We start from the raw sequence: 19002 nt of genomic DNA, 5'->3' as shown, positions 1-19002 counted from the left end.
TCCAGAGCACTGTGAATAATTACATTTGTGTTTATACCCATCAGACCTCTTGTATCACAGGAGCTCATGGAAAAATGTACTGTTATTGCTATTTCATGAAAAGCTGACACCTTCTATCTATTTTTTTTTTTTTTTTGAGGAGGCTAGGTGTGGGGGAAATTAAATGATTACAACCAGGAGCTAATTAGCGAAATGAAATGTAAAAAAATGGAAAATGTGCCAACATTGGCTAAGAAATGCTAGCAGCTCTGTCTCTCCTGTCGTGGTAAACACCTGCAGAAACCAACGTAGCCCATGATTATTAATGCTGTGAAATAGCCCGAAAGGTGTGAAGATATTACTTACATTTTCAATTATTTACATATCAATCAAGACAAATTACCTGGGCTGTGAATGACTGGTGACAAACAATACAGCAATATTCAAAGCATAGCATTTCTAGCTCATGGTAATGATGAAAGAAAGTGACATTTGCCGGATAAGTGTTACATTTTACTAACAGGTTAGCAAAAGCTTTGGAATCTTAGCAACACCTGTTAGAACAGATACATTGTATCAGAGTGCAGTAACCACAACACACTACAGAAGAAGATGGTGCCCATCCACTAACGACAACTTATCACAGGTGTGAATGTCTTGAATAATAAGATATAGTACAATACAACATGGAATGATGACACTACATAAATAATTAAATCCCATGGGGATCTTTTGTGGGATTTGCGTTATGATACCCTCGTGTTCACCTGACAAATAGCAGATCACTAACTTTTAACGGACCTTAGGCTTACTCCTATGCAAATCATATGGTAATGAGCAGTTTACAACAAGATCCTCATCGTTCATGAACATCGTTCTTGTTGGCACATGGGAATAATGTCATGATATTTAAGACCTTCCAAAAGCTGTCATAACTCACATACAGACCCTGATTATCATTGCGTTATGTAGGACATAACCTTTTCATGACATGTGTAATACAAAGATATATATGAGTGGAACAAATGAATGTCTGAAACACATAAACAGATGGACCTGATATTAAGTGTGGGTGTATAATAATGTGTCTACAGGTGCATATAATCACCAAAAGACAGAAGTTGGGAAATGCAATTTTACTCACACTCAGATAATTCACTGTGTGTAACAAGAAAAATAAAAACAATTTAACAATATATACAAAATCAAATTACAAATATATCAACTGGCTGCCAGGGTCACTCGGCCCCCTGGCATGAAATTTGCCACACCTCAATGACCCGCACCCGCTGTTGATGGTGTGGGCAACTCAGGGTGTGTAGGAGGACAGCCCTGATGTGGCCAACATGTCAGTGGAGGCACCGGGTATTGTCAGCATGGGAGGTGCTCGTATGCTATCCAAGCCCTGCTGTATAACGCATGTGAGCCCATTGAGGCAAGTGGTTATCTGGGCAGTACTATTTATCATATCACTGCTGTGCTGGTGTATGGTGCGTATAGTGATGCAGTGGTTATGCTGTGCGGCTTGCTCCCAGCAGCGGACTGCTTGCTCCATGCAGTGGGAGCTCAACTCCATCCGCCAAGTCGTGGCCTCAATTTGGCCAAGCTGGGTCATGAGGATCATAAAGCTGCAGCGCTGCATCTCCAGCAGCTCCACCTGATGGCCCAATAGAGTTTCCTCTGACACAGCTGCAGATCTTCCGCGCTTGGGTAAAACTGGAGCTGTAACAGCAGCTTGTGTACCTATGGGTGCAGCTACAAGCGCATCTGGGACAGTTGGGGTGCAGCTGGGACAGTTGGGGTGCAGCTATAGGTGCAGCTGTGACAGCTGGGGGTGCAGCTACAGGTGCAGCGTGAAGTGCAGCTGGGACAGCTGGGGTGCAGCTATAGGTGCAGCTGGGACAGCAGCTGGGGGTGCAGCAGGGACAGCTGGGGCTGCAGCTATGGGGGCCTCTGAGATAGCTGGAGCAGTGGATGTGACCTCCACTTTTTTCATTAATGTCATAATGTCCTCTTCCTAATTTAGGAGCTCTACAGCCTCGGGCACTGACTGTGCAGCCTCAGCCTCTGGCTGTCTGCGTCATGGGCCTGAAAAAAAATACATCATATCATCAAATACATTTATACATGCAAGCACATTTGGATAGATTTGCTTCATTTTTTAACATGTTTCTTTATTGAGATAATTGTGACGAGAGAGAGGATTTGGCCCGGGATTAAAGGGGTTACACCCCCATTTGGCCACCCTCTACTCTCATCAGGGAAGCAAGGGGTTAACTGGACTGAGGTCCAGTAATGTGTTTTGCCTTGCTTCAATATCCAAATGTTTATTCCCCTGTGTAAATGTATTGTGTTATCCTGGTGTTTGCACCCACACATACACTAGGGTTGATGCGGGAGGGAAAGGGTTAATGTTAAAACAGTGATTCTAGCCCTTTGTTTAAGTTACCCTCAAAGATGCCTGCCTACTAAGGAATGAAAATGGTCAGGAGAGCGACCAAATGTTTAGGAAGCAGCCCCTGATCAAAGGCTCAGCCACTCTACCTGTTTGCATGAAGCTGGAGTGGGTTGTGAGTGTTATAACTCACACTTACAAACCATAGTATCCTGCCAGACACTCCATTTGGTAGACTGGCCAAACGTCTCTGATTTAGGAGTGGGGCTACAGAATGAGTGACCTTATTAAATATAAGAATATTATGAGATGTCCCCGGCTGAACGTGCTAAAAGCTACATACACTACCGACACGATTTATTCGAGCAGGGCTAGTTCCGCAAGCCGGGGGATGCCCCGGCTTGCTAGCCCCACTCCCTCGGCGTGCCGCGCGTCACCGATGCGCGGTCACGCGTCATCGGGTGCCAGCGCCCCCTGCACGCGCGTCCAGGGCTCCCCGAGGGAGCCCTGGTGTCCCGCGATGTGGGGGACGGCGGCAGGGAGTTCAGGGGGACCCGGCGGACCCGGCAGCGGGAGGGAGAGCGCCCCGTTCGGAGGGTGCTCTTCCGCTGCTTCGGCGCGCGCCCGGCACCCTCCGGCGCGCGCCAGGTACTGCTGCGGCCGAGAACGGGCAAATGCTCGAATAAACTCGGCCGCAGCAGTATGTGTATTCGTGGGACTGATCCGCAAATAATGATTACAGACACCTGAGGTTTAACAGATACTAAGAGCCAGATATTAATATCTCTCTTAATTATAGTATTACACGGTAATATTTAGTCTCATTGGGAGCGTCATGCATGCCGGAATGTATTAATATGTCTCACGTGCCAGTGAGTACTACTGAACTGAAGTTATAAAGTTATTTACAGTGTATATGGGATTTTGGATCTGTTCTGAAAATGCAGACCCCCCTCTGCTATGGTAATAGGCAGGAAGAGCATCCTGCAAGAATTAACATAGCCCGGTGATCAAAAGGTAACTGCCCTAATTGTTTATACTGGGGGGAAGAACAAAGGGGCTGAGTGTTTTTAAGTGTGATACTTCACACTTACAATGGAAGCTAAAATCTGCTTCAAAGAGATTTTTTCTAGCCAACTCGGCATCTAGGGTTAAGAGATGAGTTTGACATGGTATTTAAGTCAGAGTCAGCCCTTACTCAAATGTCTTCATTCATGATCTGCATGTATTGCTGTGATGCCAACATCTGAAACTGAATTCTGGAAGAAATGGCCCATCCTGTATCCTGATGGTTTTCTTGTCCTAACCTTTAAGTAAGTGTCCATATTTTGCCTGTTATTTGTATATCTCGTGTGTTCACCTTTATCAAGGAATAAATTATATTTTATCATATCTAAGTATCGTCCGGTTCAACCCAGTTATATTTTTGGGTGTGTATTATTAATAGCCTGTCACAAAGCTCCTGTCACAATAACATTTTAGCACTAGAAAATATAGTCGCCTTTATTATGGAAGACTGGCTGCCCCTACCGTCACATCTCCGCCCTCAAGAAGCAGACTCTGGAGCAACCACCCCATCAGGTGGCTCCTCAAGCCTGGGCATTCTTGAAGATGAGTAGGTGATCAATGAGAAGAGATGAGAAAGAGCGGTCTTGTTTGAAACACGTGGGAGGAGGTCTTTAGTTTGTCTGTCAGAGTATCTATTTATGTAGCTGAATAAAGTTTTTTCATTTTAACCACTTCCTGGTGAGTCTGAGTATACAGGAGCAGAAGCAGCATCGATCACCTACTCATCTACTGTTCATCCGGATCGTGGCCACGCAATTGAGGGATAACGGTAACCTCTTTAGGTGCTCCGCCACGCCGAGAGAAGGGGAAGCTACGGTATTTATTGTGTGTATCATTACTCCATACCGATCACACTATGCACATTGCAGCCATATCCACATACAGGAACGGGTCTGCACTCAGTTACTCCCCTCACGCTATATGCGTCTGATCAGGCACAATCTCCATATGCTCCGCTTCAAACACTCACGTCCAAAGCAGACACAGTTTATTGTGTAATTAGCCTTGAGCCACAGACGGTTCACACTGCATCTGGACATTCTCGAAGTCTTTAGGTCAGTGGGGTTGTCCTGTCAGGGGAGGCTGCCCGTGTTGCCGAGCTCCTTGCCCTTTTTAAAGTCAAAGTTCTGAAGGGCTAGGCACCACCGCAGCAACATCCCAGTCTCCCCCCGCCACCCTGTGTAACCACTCCAAGGGCTGTGATCCACGATGACTGGGGAGGGTTTCCCAGTCATGTAGGGTTGTTAGGTCCCCTTAGGTTCAACTGTAGCCAGGCATGTTCGCAGAGCCAGAAACGCTGCCCCGCAATCGGGGGACCAGTCTGCCAGTACCATCAGCCGCTGCTCAATCACCTCAGTCAGGGGTTTGGTCAGGGCGCTGTAATGGGTCATCAAATCCCGGTTGTATCGCTGCACCTTCCTGATCTCCCCCTCAATCCTCTCCTCCTCCACAGTGACACTGCACATAGTCGTGTGGAGGGGCTGGTGATCCCCGGTGTCGACCCTGGCAAACAGCACACTGGGTCCCACTTTGCTCTTCTGTTGCCATAACCCCATCTCTGCCTAACACCTCTTGCATCCACTCCCACTGGGGATCATATGAGCTGGGGACTTATCTCCCCCTGCCCCACTGAGCCTTCTCCCCTGGCTTCTACCAGAACATCGGGCAGAGTCTGGCACTCCTGATCTCTCAGTGGTGGGCTATAGAAAACCATCACCGCTGATCCACTCTCAACCTCTTGCTGGGAGTGCACACCTAGTCCCGGTGGCGGGACACTGTCCCCCGGCCTTCCTGCTAGCTGGCAGACATTCCAGGCATGGCCGAACGCCGATGCCTCTTGGGATGCCTTCAGCCCACAGCATGTTTGTGCTAGCCGAGCTCTGGTGTGAGGAACCCCCTAATGTTGCGACAGTAGGATCTCCTTATCCCCCTTTAAGCTCTGTTCCCCAACTACCCAGGGAGTCATTAACTGGCCCCTCTCTGTCACTAGTCTGGTTGGAGCAACTGGGTCTGGTTTCCAGTTACAAAGCTCACAGGGTCCAGGGAACCGATCGGCCATGATCTTGGAGGCAGACTCAGCCACCCGAGGTCTCATGCCCTCCAGATCAGGGTCTGCCCGCACCATTTCCTGGGATCACTCACTGAGCTCCGGCCATTCGCCCTCAGTCACTCCGTCAGGGGAAGGGTCACAAGGTGGGTCGGGACTGAGATCTGAACCAAGGTTGGTCTGCATCTGGCTTACCTGCCTGGTCACCTGGTCTCCTTGGGGAGCCCAGTACATAATGGCTCCAAATGCAGGCGAGTGGTGAGTAAGGGTGGCGGTGGCACCAAAGGCACCTCCGCCAGGGCAACTGCCTGACTTTGGCTCCAGGTAGCCGCAATCACGTGAGTATCTTTCTCCTCAGATGAAGAACGGAAGTCCCCCAAGCCTTATCCCGACTGGGACTCCCGTGCCCTCTTGGAAGCTACTGGAAGGAAAAGGGGTACACCCTTCGTGATGCTTGCTAGGAGAAGACTATGCCTTGATATAAATCCTCATTATCGTCAATAGACAGTTTATAAAACACAGGAATCCAAATGTCCAATTGTAATAATCCTTAGACACAACCCATACATACACCACTAGCCAATAATAGGTACATCTTATGTGGTGATCTGGGTGGTAAATGGTGGACTGATCACATAAATGAAGTAACAAATTGTAAGTTACTCACTGCTGACCTTGTGGGATTTCCTGGTCCTGTCGGCGTGCTCCTACCCAGGAGTATCTGCAAACAAAAAGGAAAGAACGGCGGTGCATCTGCTGCTGAAGAGAAACTTTGACCAAATACTGCCAAGAACTAGGTGCAAAAATTTATTGTAGGCACATTAAAAACAGCAAAAGAACACTATGACGCGTTTCACGTGGCAACCCACGCTTTATCAATACGTTTTTGATAAAGCGTAGGTTGCCACGTGAAACGCGTCATAGTGTTCTTTTGCTGTTTTTAATGTGCCTACAATAAATTTTTGCACCTAGTTCTTGGCAGTATTTGGCCAAAGTTTCTCTTCAGCAGCAGATGCACCGCCGTTCTTTCCACTTTGTTTGGAAGCTACTGGAGATGGCATCCCAGCATGGGGGGTCCAATAATCTTGACTCCTGGTCGGGGACATAGTGGGTCATGCAAGACCCATCACTATTTGGGCTACCCGCAGGCACTGTTCCGCTATCACGTCAGGACCCAAAGTGGCAACCAGAGTCTCCAAATATCTGGCCGTAGTATGAATGGCTACTGGGGCAAACACGGGAGGGTTGAGATTCTCCTCAGGCTGAGTGCCACTCAAAGTACTCTTTAAGGACCCTCTTGGGTCGGCCATCCGTCGGCAGCCCATAGCTCTTGCACCGGGCAACAACTGCAAATTGGTCCCAGGTCTGGTAACGTCCTGCTGGACTGGCCATCATAGATTTCGTTTGACCAGTACAGTGGTTTTCAACCTTTTTTCAGTTAAGGAACCCTATGTGAAATTCTGAGGAACCCCAACCCTCTCTAATAGCACATCTGAGATCAGATGCATTGAAAGGAACCCCAACCCTCTCTAATAGTGAGTTTGAAAATTACAGGGAACCCATTAGGGATGCCCAGGGAACCCAAGGGAATCCTAGTTTAAAAACACTGGAGTAGAACAATGGGAAATTAAAAGTATATACAAACTGTGCACAGTCTATTTGGAATTACTTGTCCTGCGGTCTTAGACTGACTGAGCTAAACCTTCCCACAAGAAGTTTCAGCACTGAGCCCTAGTAATCCCCACCGCTGTCACCAGAAAAAAGCTCGTCATGGGAGACCATTACTTTTAACACCAAAACCTTCCTGGATCACTATCACCAAGCACGGGACAAAAGTAATTGAATAAACAGAGTTTATTCTGAAAATGCCAGCAAATACACAAAATACAAAGTTATGACATATACTCACCAACTTGGGACCCGGGGGGAGGCGGTGGAGACTCTAGTCTCGCTAGGTACAGGGCACCTGCTTCAGTTGGCTTACCCTGTCCCCTTGATATCCTGGTATCCAAAGTGCTATTCGCCCAATAGCATCTTTGAATCTGCCGCCAGTTGCAGCTCCATCAAGCACATAGGATCTCTCTCAGAATCCCACTAGCTTGTCTCCGTAAAATGAATCTACATTGCTGTGCTGCCCGGCTCATTACATAGCTCCCGTGAGCTATTTTTAACGTTGAGCAGGAGCCGTTAGCCAATCACAGCACTAAGGTGTAGCTAACAGCCAATCCCAGGCGAGGGTTCGACGGAGGCTCGCCAGGCTGCACCTATCAGAGGGGGGGGGGAGGCGGGGGCTTAGGTCCTCAAGACCGTGTGCGAGGATGGGACTGCTTGGAAAGCGGGGAATATGAAACTGGCCAAGAGAAACAGTGCCTGTGGGGCTCAGACCCGGCAACTGATTCTATTAGCCAATCCTATACCTCCCGCTGGGTAGGCACTTCAGAGTCTGTGGAATACAATGGGCTCTACTCCGCTGAGAGCCTTACTCCCAGATCTGATCGGCTGCCTTTCACTGCTCACCATATATGTCCTGGCACCCAGCTGCCCTCAACCTTTGTCCCGATCCTATCATTTCTATGGAACAGCACAGCTAAGTGAATTACTGAGTCTCCTTCCATAGAAATGATACTTAAAGTCACACAACACAATTTACATTTACAGGGCTTCCACAAAATCACATTACAGTACAATGCTGGCTCACTAAACCTGGGGAATTGCTTTCACAGGGAATAAAGTGCTTTTACTGGTATTTACAGACATAGGGCATTTTATATCATACATTGGTTACAATTACACACAGGCTATTTTACCTTCCCTGTTCTCCTCCAGATATTAAATACACGGGCCGAAATAAGCTCACCTTGACAGACAGTTTATACGGTTTTGGGGCAGCCAGTCGGGCTTCACCTTTATTATGGAAGACCGTCTGCCCCTACCATCACATACGTCATTTAGCTAAATACTCCTCACTTGTTTGTGTGGCTGAGTTATTCAGTTTATATTGTTGATTTATTGATACAAATGTGGAATTACAATACCTGGCGCATACAAAACGGTAATTACAATACAGTATAATAACAATGAATAATTATAAAGTAAAGGATATGTGACAGTGAAGTGAAGTCCTTTTCCAATGTCTATAAGTGAAATGGACTCTGTCCTCGACTTGGGTAGAATAAAGTCACTCTCATGCAGCAAGTTATATTCCTATGGTGTGAGACAAAAAACAGAGACACCACATTGCGCAGTATTGACTTGACAGCAAATGAAGTCCTACCTTATATGCCTCTAAGTGAAATGCCCACCTACTAGATATAGAGTGGGTCTCATGCAGTTGAGAGAATCTGTATCCTTGTTTCTTCTGATCCAGACGTTCACAGGTTAACCCGAACCCCACGTGATGGTCCTGTCTCTCCTGGATCCTTGAAGAAACTCTGTCTCTGGAAAGTGCTTTCTCCTTCTGTGCTGATCTCAGATTCCGTGAGTTTTAAAAACAATTCAAACGCCCGACCCGGCTGTCCCACAGCACACCCCAGTCTCTGTCAGCTCCTGCTTCTGGTCGCGTGTGTCTCGCGCTATCCAGACTTGAGCGTGCTGACGTCACTATTCAGTGAACTGACCGGAGAGTGGATGAGAGTCCTGATTGACGTTCGTTTAGGCTCCTCCCTACGCGTTTCGTGATGGGGAACGTCACTTCGTCAGGGGATTGTCCCCTGTCCCACAATCCCCTGACGAAGTGACGTTCCCCGTCACGAAACGCGTAGGAAGGAGCCTAAACGAACGTCAATCAGGACTCTCATCCACTCTCCGGTCAGTTCACTGAATAGTGACGTCAGCACGCTCAAGTCTGGATAGCGCGAGACACACGCGACCAGAAGCAGGAGCTGACAGAGACTGGGGTGTGCTGTGGAACAGCCGGGTCGGGCGTTTGAATTGTTTTTAAAACTCACGGAATCTGAGATCAGCACAGAAGGAGAAAGCACTTTCCAGAGACAGAGTTTCTTCAAGGATCCAGGAGAGACAGGACCATCACGTGGGGTTCGGGTTAACCTGTGAACGTCTGGATCAGAAGAAACAAGGATACAGATTCTCTCAACTGCATGAGACCCACTCTATATCTAGTAGGTGGGCATTTCACTTAGAGGCATATAAGGGAGAACTTCATTTGCTGTCAAGTCAATACTGCGCAATGTGGTGTCTCTGTTTTTTGTCTCACACAATAGGAATATAACTTGCTGCATGAGAGTGACTTTATTCTACCCAAGTCGAGGACAGAGTCCATTTCACTTATAGACATTGGAAAAGGACTTCACTTCACTGTCACATATCCTTTACTTTATAATTATTCATTGTTATTATACTGTATTGTAATTACCGTTTTGTATGCGCCAGGTATTGTAATTCCACATTTGTATCAATATATTGTTTTTAGGGTTCACATGAGATTGTACCCTTAGTAGAATCACCAGGCAGCTTTAACACACGCTTTAATGCACTGCACATATACACATTTGGTCTAGCGCTAGTTTAGTAATTTTTGTTAACACTTTATATTGTTGATTTATTTGAATTTGAAACATGCTCATGGGCGTTCTGCTAGGTCACGCAAATGCGTAACGTGTCATAAACTGACGTGCTAATAAGACGTTTTACCAATGCACATGTGCAGTGTATTGTAGAACGCGTCTCAGTGCTACGATAATCCTCATTCATACAAGTGTAACCTCCTGTGCCTACAAGCAAAACGGGCTGACTGCCCCATAGCAGGTTCATCTGTACAGGACAGTTGACTGTAGCAAGCCAGTAGGAAGGCTGGTGAAGGAGGAGGGTCTAAGCAAGAGGAACTGCTAAGAGATGGTGCCCATGACAGTTGAGTTCAGTTCCTGCCAGACCCTGAAGGCGTTTTGGGAGACACTTTTGAGGGAGAGCTGCGCAGCTAGATGAGCGCGTACAGCAGAGCTCAGCAAAGCAGGACGAAACCCCATTGGTGCGAGAGAGAGAGAGAGAGAGAGAGACAGCCATGCAACGGAGACCAGCCAATTGGGCTGGTTGTGAGTGATTGAGATACACAGCAGAGGATACCTCCTGGTGACGGCATACATATTGGTGCCGAAGTAACTTTGCGAAGCACAGGCGTGCAGCACACATACACCTTCTAACGAGCTCCAACGGGTGTGCCGGCACCCTTAAAATATAGGCCAGTACCCTCAGGACTGGGTGCCTTGAAAGTGCTACACTCTATAGCTCACTGGTGCGCAAACTGGGGGGGGGGCGCGAGACTGAGTGTGGGGGGACGCGGGTTTATAAAGGCCCCGCGCGCTTCCCGAATGCACTTAAATTAAGGGTTAGGAGAGCTGCAGGGCCTTTGTAAACCTAACTTAGCTCCGGCGGCTTCTCACACGCGTCATCAAATGACGCGCGAGCGGGGGTGAGGGGGGGCGCGGAGGTGAGGGGACCGCCGGCAGGGGGGCGCAGGGAAAAAAGTTTGTGCCCCCCTGCTATAGTCATTCGTGTAGCGATCCTAATGTACTGTATGATAAATGTGTAGTAGTGTGTAAGATGATCCTGCAGTTAAGGATCACGGTGTCAGTTTGGCTAATATTCATATATATGTATAAAACAGGTTATAAATCAATACGGTTGTGTTGTTCCAGTTGCTTCGGCCCCACGTCACATGTATCGCATACTGCAATATATATATATATATATATATATATATATCCATATGACTCAGGCCCCCCACTTCAGCGACAGATTCGTCTGAAGAAAAGAGAGGTTACACAAGTAATATTACGATGGTCGTTTTTGCCAATGGATGTCCCTTTTGCGACTCATTAGCTTTGAGGACACCCGTTAAAATGACAAAAAATAAAGTCCATTCCCGATTTTAGGAATGATCGTTATAAGCGCAATAATGAAGGCCTTCTTTGAATCTACCCCTTAGATACACATCTCCAATTGTTCCTGCTGTGTTTTATTTCTGGGGATATGTGTGAAAGTTTCCAATCTGTAACATGGATGATAAAAAGTGGTCCATAAAACTACACCCCATGTATCCAATAAAAAAATATTCCCATTGAAAGCAAGATGATTCTTTTTTTTTTTCTAGCCCCTTTGCACCAGTTGTGCAACTGGGACACTTTAATTAATAGCACCTATATGGATATATCCCTCTTTTCTACTTAAGCCCCCCCTCACTTTCCTACAGTACCTCCTCTCTTTCTCTCTCTGCAGACGGCCTTATTTTGTACACACGCTTCCCCCCTTTAGCCGGTATCCCATAGAGTGCTCGGCCTAATTTCATATTGCAAAGTATCTCAAACCGGTCAAACAAGATTTTGTTTGCTCTCTCGCTAACACAGGAGTCTTCTTAATTCTCTTTCAAGCAATTAAGGCAGGTAATTTCTCCTCAATCAGCCCTATTTGAATATGGAAATGATTTTAATTACTTGGAGTCAATATCATTTTATCACTAAAATGTGTTTGAATTAGGTCTTGCTGTATTTTCAGCAGGCTAATAGGCTGCAAGAAAATTCCATCTCCTTTATAGTACAGTATTACATACTATCATTAGTTAGCATCACTGCCCTACTGACGATCAAGACCAGTTTGTTCTATGGCTGACAGGCTCTGCTGCTTTCTCTCTCTTTCCTCTATCTTTTCTCTATTTCTCGCTCTCTCATCTTCCTCTCTCTTTCTTTCTCTCAATCACTCTATTTCTCTCTGCAGTCATGATTCCATCAAAGAGGGAAAATTGCTGTGGGATCAAAAGGCTCAATAAAAATACAAGGTAGCATTGCTGCCTATATATTTAGATGGTACCAAAGTCTTATGTAGTATAATACAACATGAGATGCCACAACACTACATCATTGGTGGGCAACTGGCGGCTCATGGGCCGCATGTGGCCATTGGGGGCTTTATGTGCAGCCCCCAACTACAGGTCACTCCAGAAGTAGGGATAGACGAAACAGTCCAAATCTGTTTCCCGGTATTCAACGGAATGTTTTGACAAAATCTGTCCCGCCGACTAAAATCCGTCTGTCATTGAATACAATCCAGACAGATTTTGAAGAATCCGTTGCTGGATTGTTAAAAAATGAACACGCACAGATAGAGAGAGAAGGCTTTCTAAATTAGTAAGTGTCTCCAGTTGTGTAGATATATATATATACAACTAGAGACACTTACTAATTTAGAAAGCTCTCTCTCTCTACATTATATATATATATATATATATATATATATATATATATACCCCCAAACGTTCCTCCAAATACATTAGAGAGATATGCCTGTACTGATAAAGGCGCTCACCTGACGTATCTGCCTGGGAGATAATGGCTATGCAAACTATATTTAAATGAGTCCCATCCCACATTTCCTAAAAGGATTTCCATACCAACTATATAGAGTTGATAACTAAGTTTAAGGTACCAACCTAATGACTGGAATGGTGTCAGACCCAACAGGACTAGAACTCACAACTACTACTTTTCTAGGCCACAGCACTAGCAGTGTGAGCTAAACCAGGGGGGTGAAAACTGGGGGCGCACCCCCAGGGAGGGTGTGAGATTTTGTGGGGGTAGCACGGCAGTTATAGAGGTCCCACGCTCTTCCATTGCACTACATAAAGACACTAGAAGAAATGATGCAGAATTTTACACATCTCAATATAATATGCGCGTCTTTAAACTCCTCACTAACTCCATCCCAATGACACTCTATAAATTGCAAGCTAATGCAAACAGAAAAAAAGTAACAGCAAAGCACTTTAATAAACGGACTTAGGGAACAATTCAGTATAGTCCAAAGCAACCGTTCAGGGCGTTATCAGCCAGAGAAATAACTGTTGAAGTAAAAAAAGAGTTTTCAGGGGCTAACAGCGAACGTCCAATTCCAAGCGTATTGTATAAGGCCCTTAGGCTGCAGCCCCGCTGACTGCGCTCATGCTTGGAGAGCAATGACATCACCAGCTCTCCAAGCATGAGCGCCAGGTGTCCTAGCTATTTCGCAAGCGCACGCGGGGGCGAGGGGGCATTGCAGGCAAGCTGAGCGCTGTTCAAAGACAGTTTTTTTTGTTTATGTAAGCGCCAAGCATGGGTGAGCGTGTGTGCGCATGAGCGTGCCCATACCATGTGAGCGGGGACGTAAAAATTTGAATTGCGAGAAGTAACCTCGCCAAGCACCGCACGGTCAGCGCGGTTAGCGGCAGCATGGCCGCAGCCTTAGAGACTCATAATTAAAAGGATTCTGTTAGTGTGGATCGTTGCAGCTTTATAACCAGACCTCCTTGCAGTGCCCATCTCTGCCTCGTTCCTTGTATTTCTATCTCTCTCTCCTTCCTTCACAGCTTAACCAGCCTTCATTCTCAGCCAGGGCAGTATGTGTCCCTGGAGACCACTTTCTCTTAACCGGTATCATTTTGATTTATAAACAATGCCAGAGCTGTAATTGAAAGCCTAAAGTCTGGGACGCTGATTTACGTTGAACAAAGAAATCAAACTCGCTTCTCCAGATTTGAAATTTGAAGGGATTGCAGCCAGTGAATGATGCAGGCGGCTGCATGTTGTACTGTGAAGATAAAGACAGTGCTACAGAGCTACCATGTGGGTGATAATTAAATAATAAAGATGGAAGTTACAGAAAAAAAAACATTTCAAGGTCATCTGTCAAACACTGTCCCTGCTGCAGAATGGGGGGGGGGGAAGTGGTAATAACATTGCTCTTGATTTATCATTAAAATACAAAAAAAAAATGGTTGCTTTGACCAGGATACCTTTTCTTTGATAAATTGAGTGCTAATTTGTACACCCTGTTTTGCTGCTAGGATATTTCGCTCAATGCCCCTGTACTTTCCAGCAGCAGAAGGATGAACCGTTATGAGGTGACAAGGTTTCCAGCATCTCATTTTCTGCCAATGTCTAATCTGTATCTGGCTACCTAACCTCCCACTTAAAAGGGCGAAGTTAAGAACTCCTAGATCTGCGTAAATCACCATGTTTTTACAGTGGGGTATAATTGGAGTTAAGCAAATGGCCTTTAATGAAATAAAGGATGTCACATAACCACTTTTACATCTTGCTTCTTATGTTAAGGGATTAATGAAGACTGGATGCAGAGGCAGTGTCATTATGGACTTAGTGGGGAAGTATAACAAGGATGCTCTTAGCTTTATACAAATGCATATTAAAAAAAAGCCACCAACATGAATTATGAACCTTTTACAAGAGATCCCTCTATACTACCAACAGGGGGGAAGGGGGGGGGGGCAGAAGGGGCCAAAGCACCAAATAGTCCCGGGGCCGGTGACTGCAGGGGGGCCCTGCGGCCAGCGCTGCAATTGGCCCCGACTTCTGGCCAGACCCGGCTGCCGGTAGTGGCCGGGCCCCGGCTCTCCATCAAATGCAAGCCTTTTCCTCACTATGTTTCCCACGCCAAGCTTCTAACCTCTGGCGGTGCGTGGGACACAGAGTGAGGAGGCCTGCAGCTGATGGAGAGCTGGCCTGACCAGAAATCGGCCCCAACTTGCAACGCCGGCCGCTGGACCCCCACAGCCACCGGGCCCGGCCTGACCATCCCCAAGGTAAGTCTACTTTTTTATATGTGTAACAGTGTTTCCCCCACCTGATGGGAGATTCTGACATTACAGCGTGTGTGGTGCATGCAACCTGTTGGTAAGCAGGAGTGCTGAGTCGTCCGCCGATGTTTGTGGGGACACAGGACAAGTTTCTGTGGTACATACCCGACATAGATCTCTAGTGGTACAGCGCTTCCATCTTGTCAGGAATCGGCGTTCTCCACGCTCCCCACACAGAGCACCCCCTTCCCGCAGGGAGCCCCTGGACACACAAAACAAACCTGCCTTACCGGCCTCCACGGCTCCTCACCCCTGCCGCCGTCGTGGGATCACTCCCCTTGGCGATTCCTCTGCTCAGCACCGGGCGTGCCCACGCCCTCCTGCACGCACACCTGCACGCACACCTGCACCATGCACTGGCTCGGTTCACGCGCGTACACGAGTTATGGAGCACGCTCAGTCTGCACACTCTTCTTCCCGTCCCCCGGACCTCAGGCTCCGCCCCCGCACAGTGCATGGGCATACTCAGGTTACCAACAAGACTCACCTGGCCTGTTATGCCTGCACCAATCTGCAGTGTCTCCCTGTAGCTCTTCCTGTCCCGCCTCCGTTCCTAACTGGACCTTCCTGCTTTATCTAGCTCCTCTCTGCTCTCAATCTTTGCTCGACATAGTCTCTGTATGGAAGTACTTCAGGATTCTCTCAGTGTTTTCACAGGTTCTGACGCGGCTCGTACGACTACCCCCTCTGGCTCTCGATCTCAGCACTCCTTGGACAACGCTCACTCTGGTAACCCCTTGAACACGGCTTGGACAACGACCTATCTCCACTCTCCACTCCCTGACTTCGGCAAGGCATCCTTCACTCTATCTCTACAACCGGTACCGGCAAGTATTGTCTACCTTACTACACCTGGCCTGGCAACGCTTTACCACACTCCGGACACGCTCCCTTTGCTGCGGGTGCGTGTATTACCACTTCCCCCTTCAGCTCATGGGACGGGTCTGGTCTGCGGGCAGCACCGGCGTAACATTATGTCGAGCCCACAAGACGCAGACCAGACCGAACTTCAACAGTTTCTCTCCAATCTGCTTCAGCAAAACCAGGCCATGGCGGATCAAGTTGTGGCACTTACAAATCAGGTTGCAGTACTCTCAGACAGGGTACCGCCCGCGACCCCGCCAGATGTAAGCCCCCACTCCGCAAGCGCAGTTAGCAGCTCAGATGTAAGGATTCCTCCCCCCAAGCCTTATGCAGGTGAACCGCAAGATTGTAGGGGTTTCCTAAACCAGTGTGAGGTGCAGTTTGAAATGGCCCCCCATCTCTACAATACTGATCGCAAGAAGGTAGCCTACATTTATAACCTCCTCACTGGCAGCGCCCTGGCTTGGGCTTCCCCGGTTTGGGAGCGACGTTCTGACCTTACCCAAGATTACCCGGCATTTAAAGCCGAGTTTCAACGAGTATTCGATTCTCCCGTTCGTCGGGAGATGGCATCTGTTTCTCTCCTCCAGATCACTCAGGGACGGCGAATGGTGACATAGTATGCTGTGGAATTCCGGACTCTAGCAGCTGAGACTAACTGGGGACAAGAGGCTCTCATCTCCGTATTCTGGCAAGGCCTGGCAGATCCCATCAAGGACGAACTCTCTCGCCAATCCAGGCCGGATCAATTGGAGGTCCTCATTGATTTGGCTGTCCGAGTGGATCAACGTATCCAGGTACGCCGCTCTGAGCGTCAGCGCACCCGCTTCCATAACTTTCAAGTTTCGTTCTCCAGTACTCCCAGCAACACTCCTGCTCCCCCAAGTGCTACCATACCTCTTCGTCCTGCACTGGAATTGCCAGAGCCAATGCAATTGGGGGTACAACGCATCCGCACACCGATACGGCAGTTCCGCCACGCCGGGGGATTGTGTTTCTACTGCGGATCCATGGAACATCTGGTTCAGGAGTGTCCACTGTGTCCGGGAAACGGGAACACCCAGTGAGTACACAGGGGCTCTGTAGACGGACGTTCACAGAGGTACACAATTGGAGACTTTATAAGGTGAAATTATAATAGGCTTTATTGTGCCTTTTCCTTTTCATCAGGAAATCATCCAAACACAGGGGGGGGGAACAAAGCTTCTATTCACTTGGGAGTATCTCTAGTGAAAATACCATGCAATTAATTCACAACTCCATAAGTCAAGCATGTCTCGCAGCCCCAAAACATATAGCATGAAATAAGCAGATATAAGCAGTCTCTTAATTATGAAAGTCTTATCTGTTTCTTGCTGTAGAGTAAGCTTCTCTGCTCTCCTGGAACCGCACCCGTGCATGCACAGAAAATATCAGCATCCAGGTTTAGAAGTCTTATTTGGTGTCTTGCAATCAGCTATGCTGGGCAGAGCTCAAGACCGGTCAGCTCCAGAGATGTGTGTTCTCTTGGTCAGACTCTCCTGGGAGTCTCAAGAACACTCCTCTGTCTCTCCAAAGGTCAGCTCTCAGTCAGAGCTAAGGAGTCACTTCCTGTCTCAACAGACAGGCTTTTGTAAGCAATCAGGCAGGTGGTGTTTATTAATTGACTACGAGCAGTTAACCACCACACTGCCAGATTAAAGGCACATTACTTGAACAGGGATTACTCCCCTGTTACAGGCTCTCTCTGGGTGTAATGTCTCCACGTTCCCTTTCTAAAGGTGAACTCCCTAAGAAACTTACATTTCCAGTCTCCCTTTCAGGCGATAAGTTCAAGACTTCTACCGCCGCTTTCATTGACTCAGGAGCTGGAGGAAACTTCGTGGAACTTGAATTCGCCAGGTTAAACCGCATACCACTCGTGAGAAAGAAGGTTCCCATCGCACTCGTCGGTATCGATGGACGTCCTCTTACCCCAGCCCACATCTCCTTAGAGACGGCTCCCTTGCTTTTGTCCTCACATCTCCACAAGGAGATCTTAGTTCTCAATGCCATTCAAGCTCCTGGGATACCCATCACCCTTGGTCTTCCTTGGCTACAGCTTAACAATCCTCTCATTGACTGGACTTCCTCTGCTCCCATTTCCTGGAGGCCGAGGTCAGGCGAGACTCATCAACTGCTGGCCAATAGCTCCGTTCCCGAAGTTATTCTACCTTCCGTTTACCATCAATTCCGGGACGTTTTCAATAAGGTACAGTCAGACCTCTTGCCGCCACACACGACTTACGATTGTCCGATCGATCTAGTTCCAGGTTACTCCCTACCCAAGTCCAAGACCTACCCCTTGTCGTTACCAGAATCTCACGCTATGGATGAATATATCCAGGAGAATCTCAAGAAAGGCTTTATTCGTCACTCCAATTCCCCAGCAGGGGCTGGGTTTTTCTTTGTCAAGAAAAAGGACGGGTCGTTGAGGCCTTGCATCGACTACAGGGGTTTAAACCACATCACTATTAAAAATCGTTACCCCCTTCCCCTTATTTCCGAACTGTTCGATAAATTACAGGGGGCCAAGATTTTTTCCAAGTTGGATCTACGTGGTGCCTATAACCTGGTGTGCATCAGGAAGGGGGATGAATGGAAGACGGCCTTCAACACGCGTAGTGGACACTACGAATATCTGGTAATGCCTTTCGGCTTATGTAATGCTCCCGCTGTCTTCCAGGATTTCATCAACGACGTCTTTCGTAAGGTACTCAATATTTTTGTTATTGTATACTTAGATGATATCCTGATTTTTTCCAAAGATCTTAAGGATCATATACGCCACACCTCCTACGTCCTTTCCCGTCTCCGTGAACACCATTTGTACGCCAAACTGGAGAAGTGCACCTTTCATCAGACCTCTACTCCGTTCCTGGGGTACATCATTTCCGATGAGGGGTTTATGATGGACTCCGGTAAACTTCAAGCAGTCACTGAATGGCCAAGACCCAATTCTCTCAAGGCCATACAACGTTTTTTAGGGTTCGC

At 47.5% G+C, this 19002-nt stretch overlaps 1 long non-coding RNA gene across 1 annotated transcript in view; it reads right to left on the bottom strand.

Annotated features, from left to right (window-relative positions):
• Positions 1–1150: 1150 nt before the first annotated feature.
• Positions 1151–19002, bottom strand: part of LOC142497187 (uncharacterized) — a 113723-nt gene continuing 95871 nt past the window's right edge. The window contains exon 3 of the long non-coding RNA XR_012802197.1: positions 1151–2067. This is a non-coding gene — a long non-coding RNA (uncharacterized LOC142497187). The remainder of the gene's footprint in view (positions 2068–19002) is intronic.

The sequence above is a fragment of the Ascaphus truei genome, chromosome 6 (genome assembly GCF_040206685.1).
Source record: "Ascaphus truei isolate aAscTru1 chromosome 6, aAscTru1.hap1, whole genome shotgun sequence".
NCBI classification, from domain to species: domain Eukaryota; kingdom Metazoa; phylum Chordata; class Amphibia; order Anura; family Ascaphidae; genus Ascaphus; species Ascaphus truei.
Note: the sequence above shows the minus strand (reverse complement) of the source record. Positions and strands in the feature narration are given on the sequence as shown.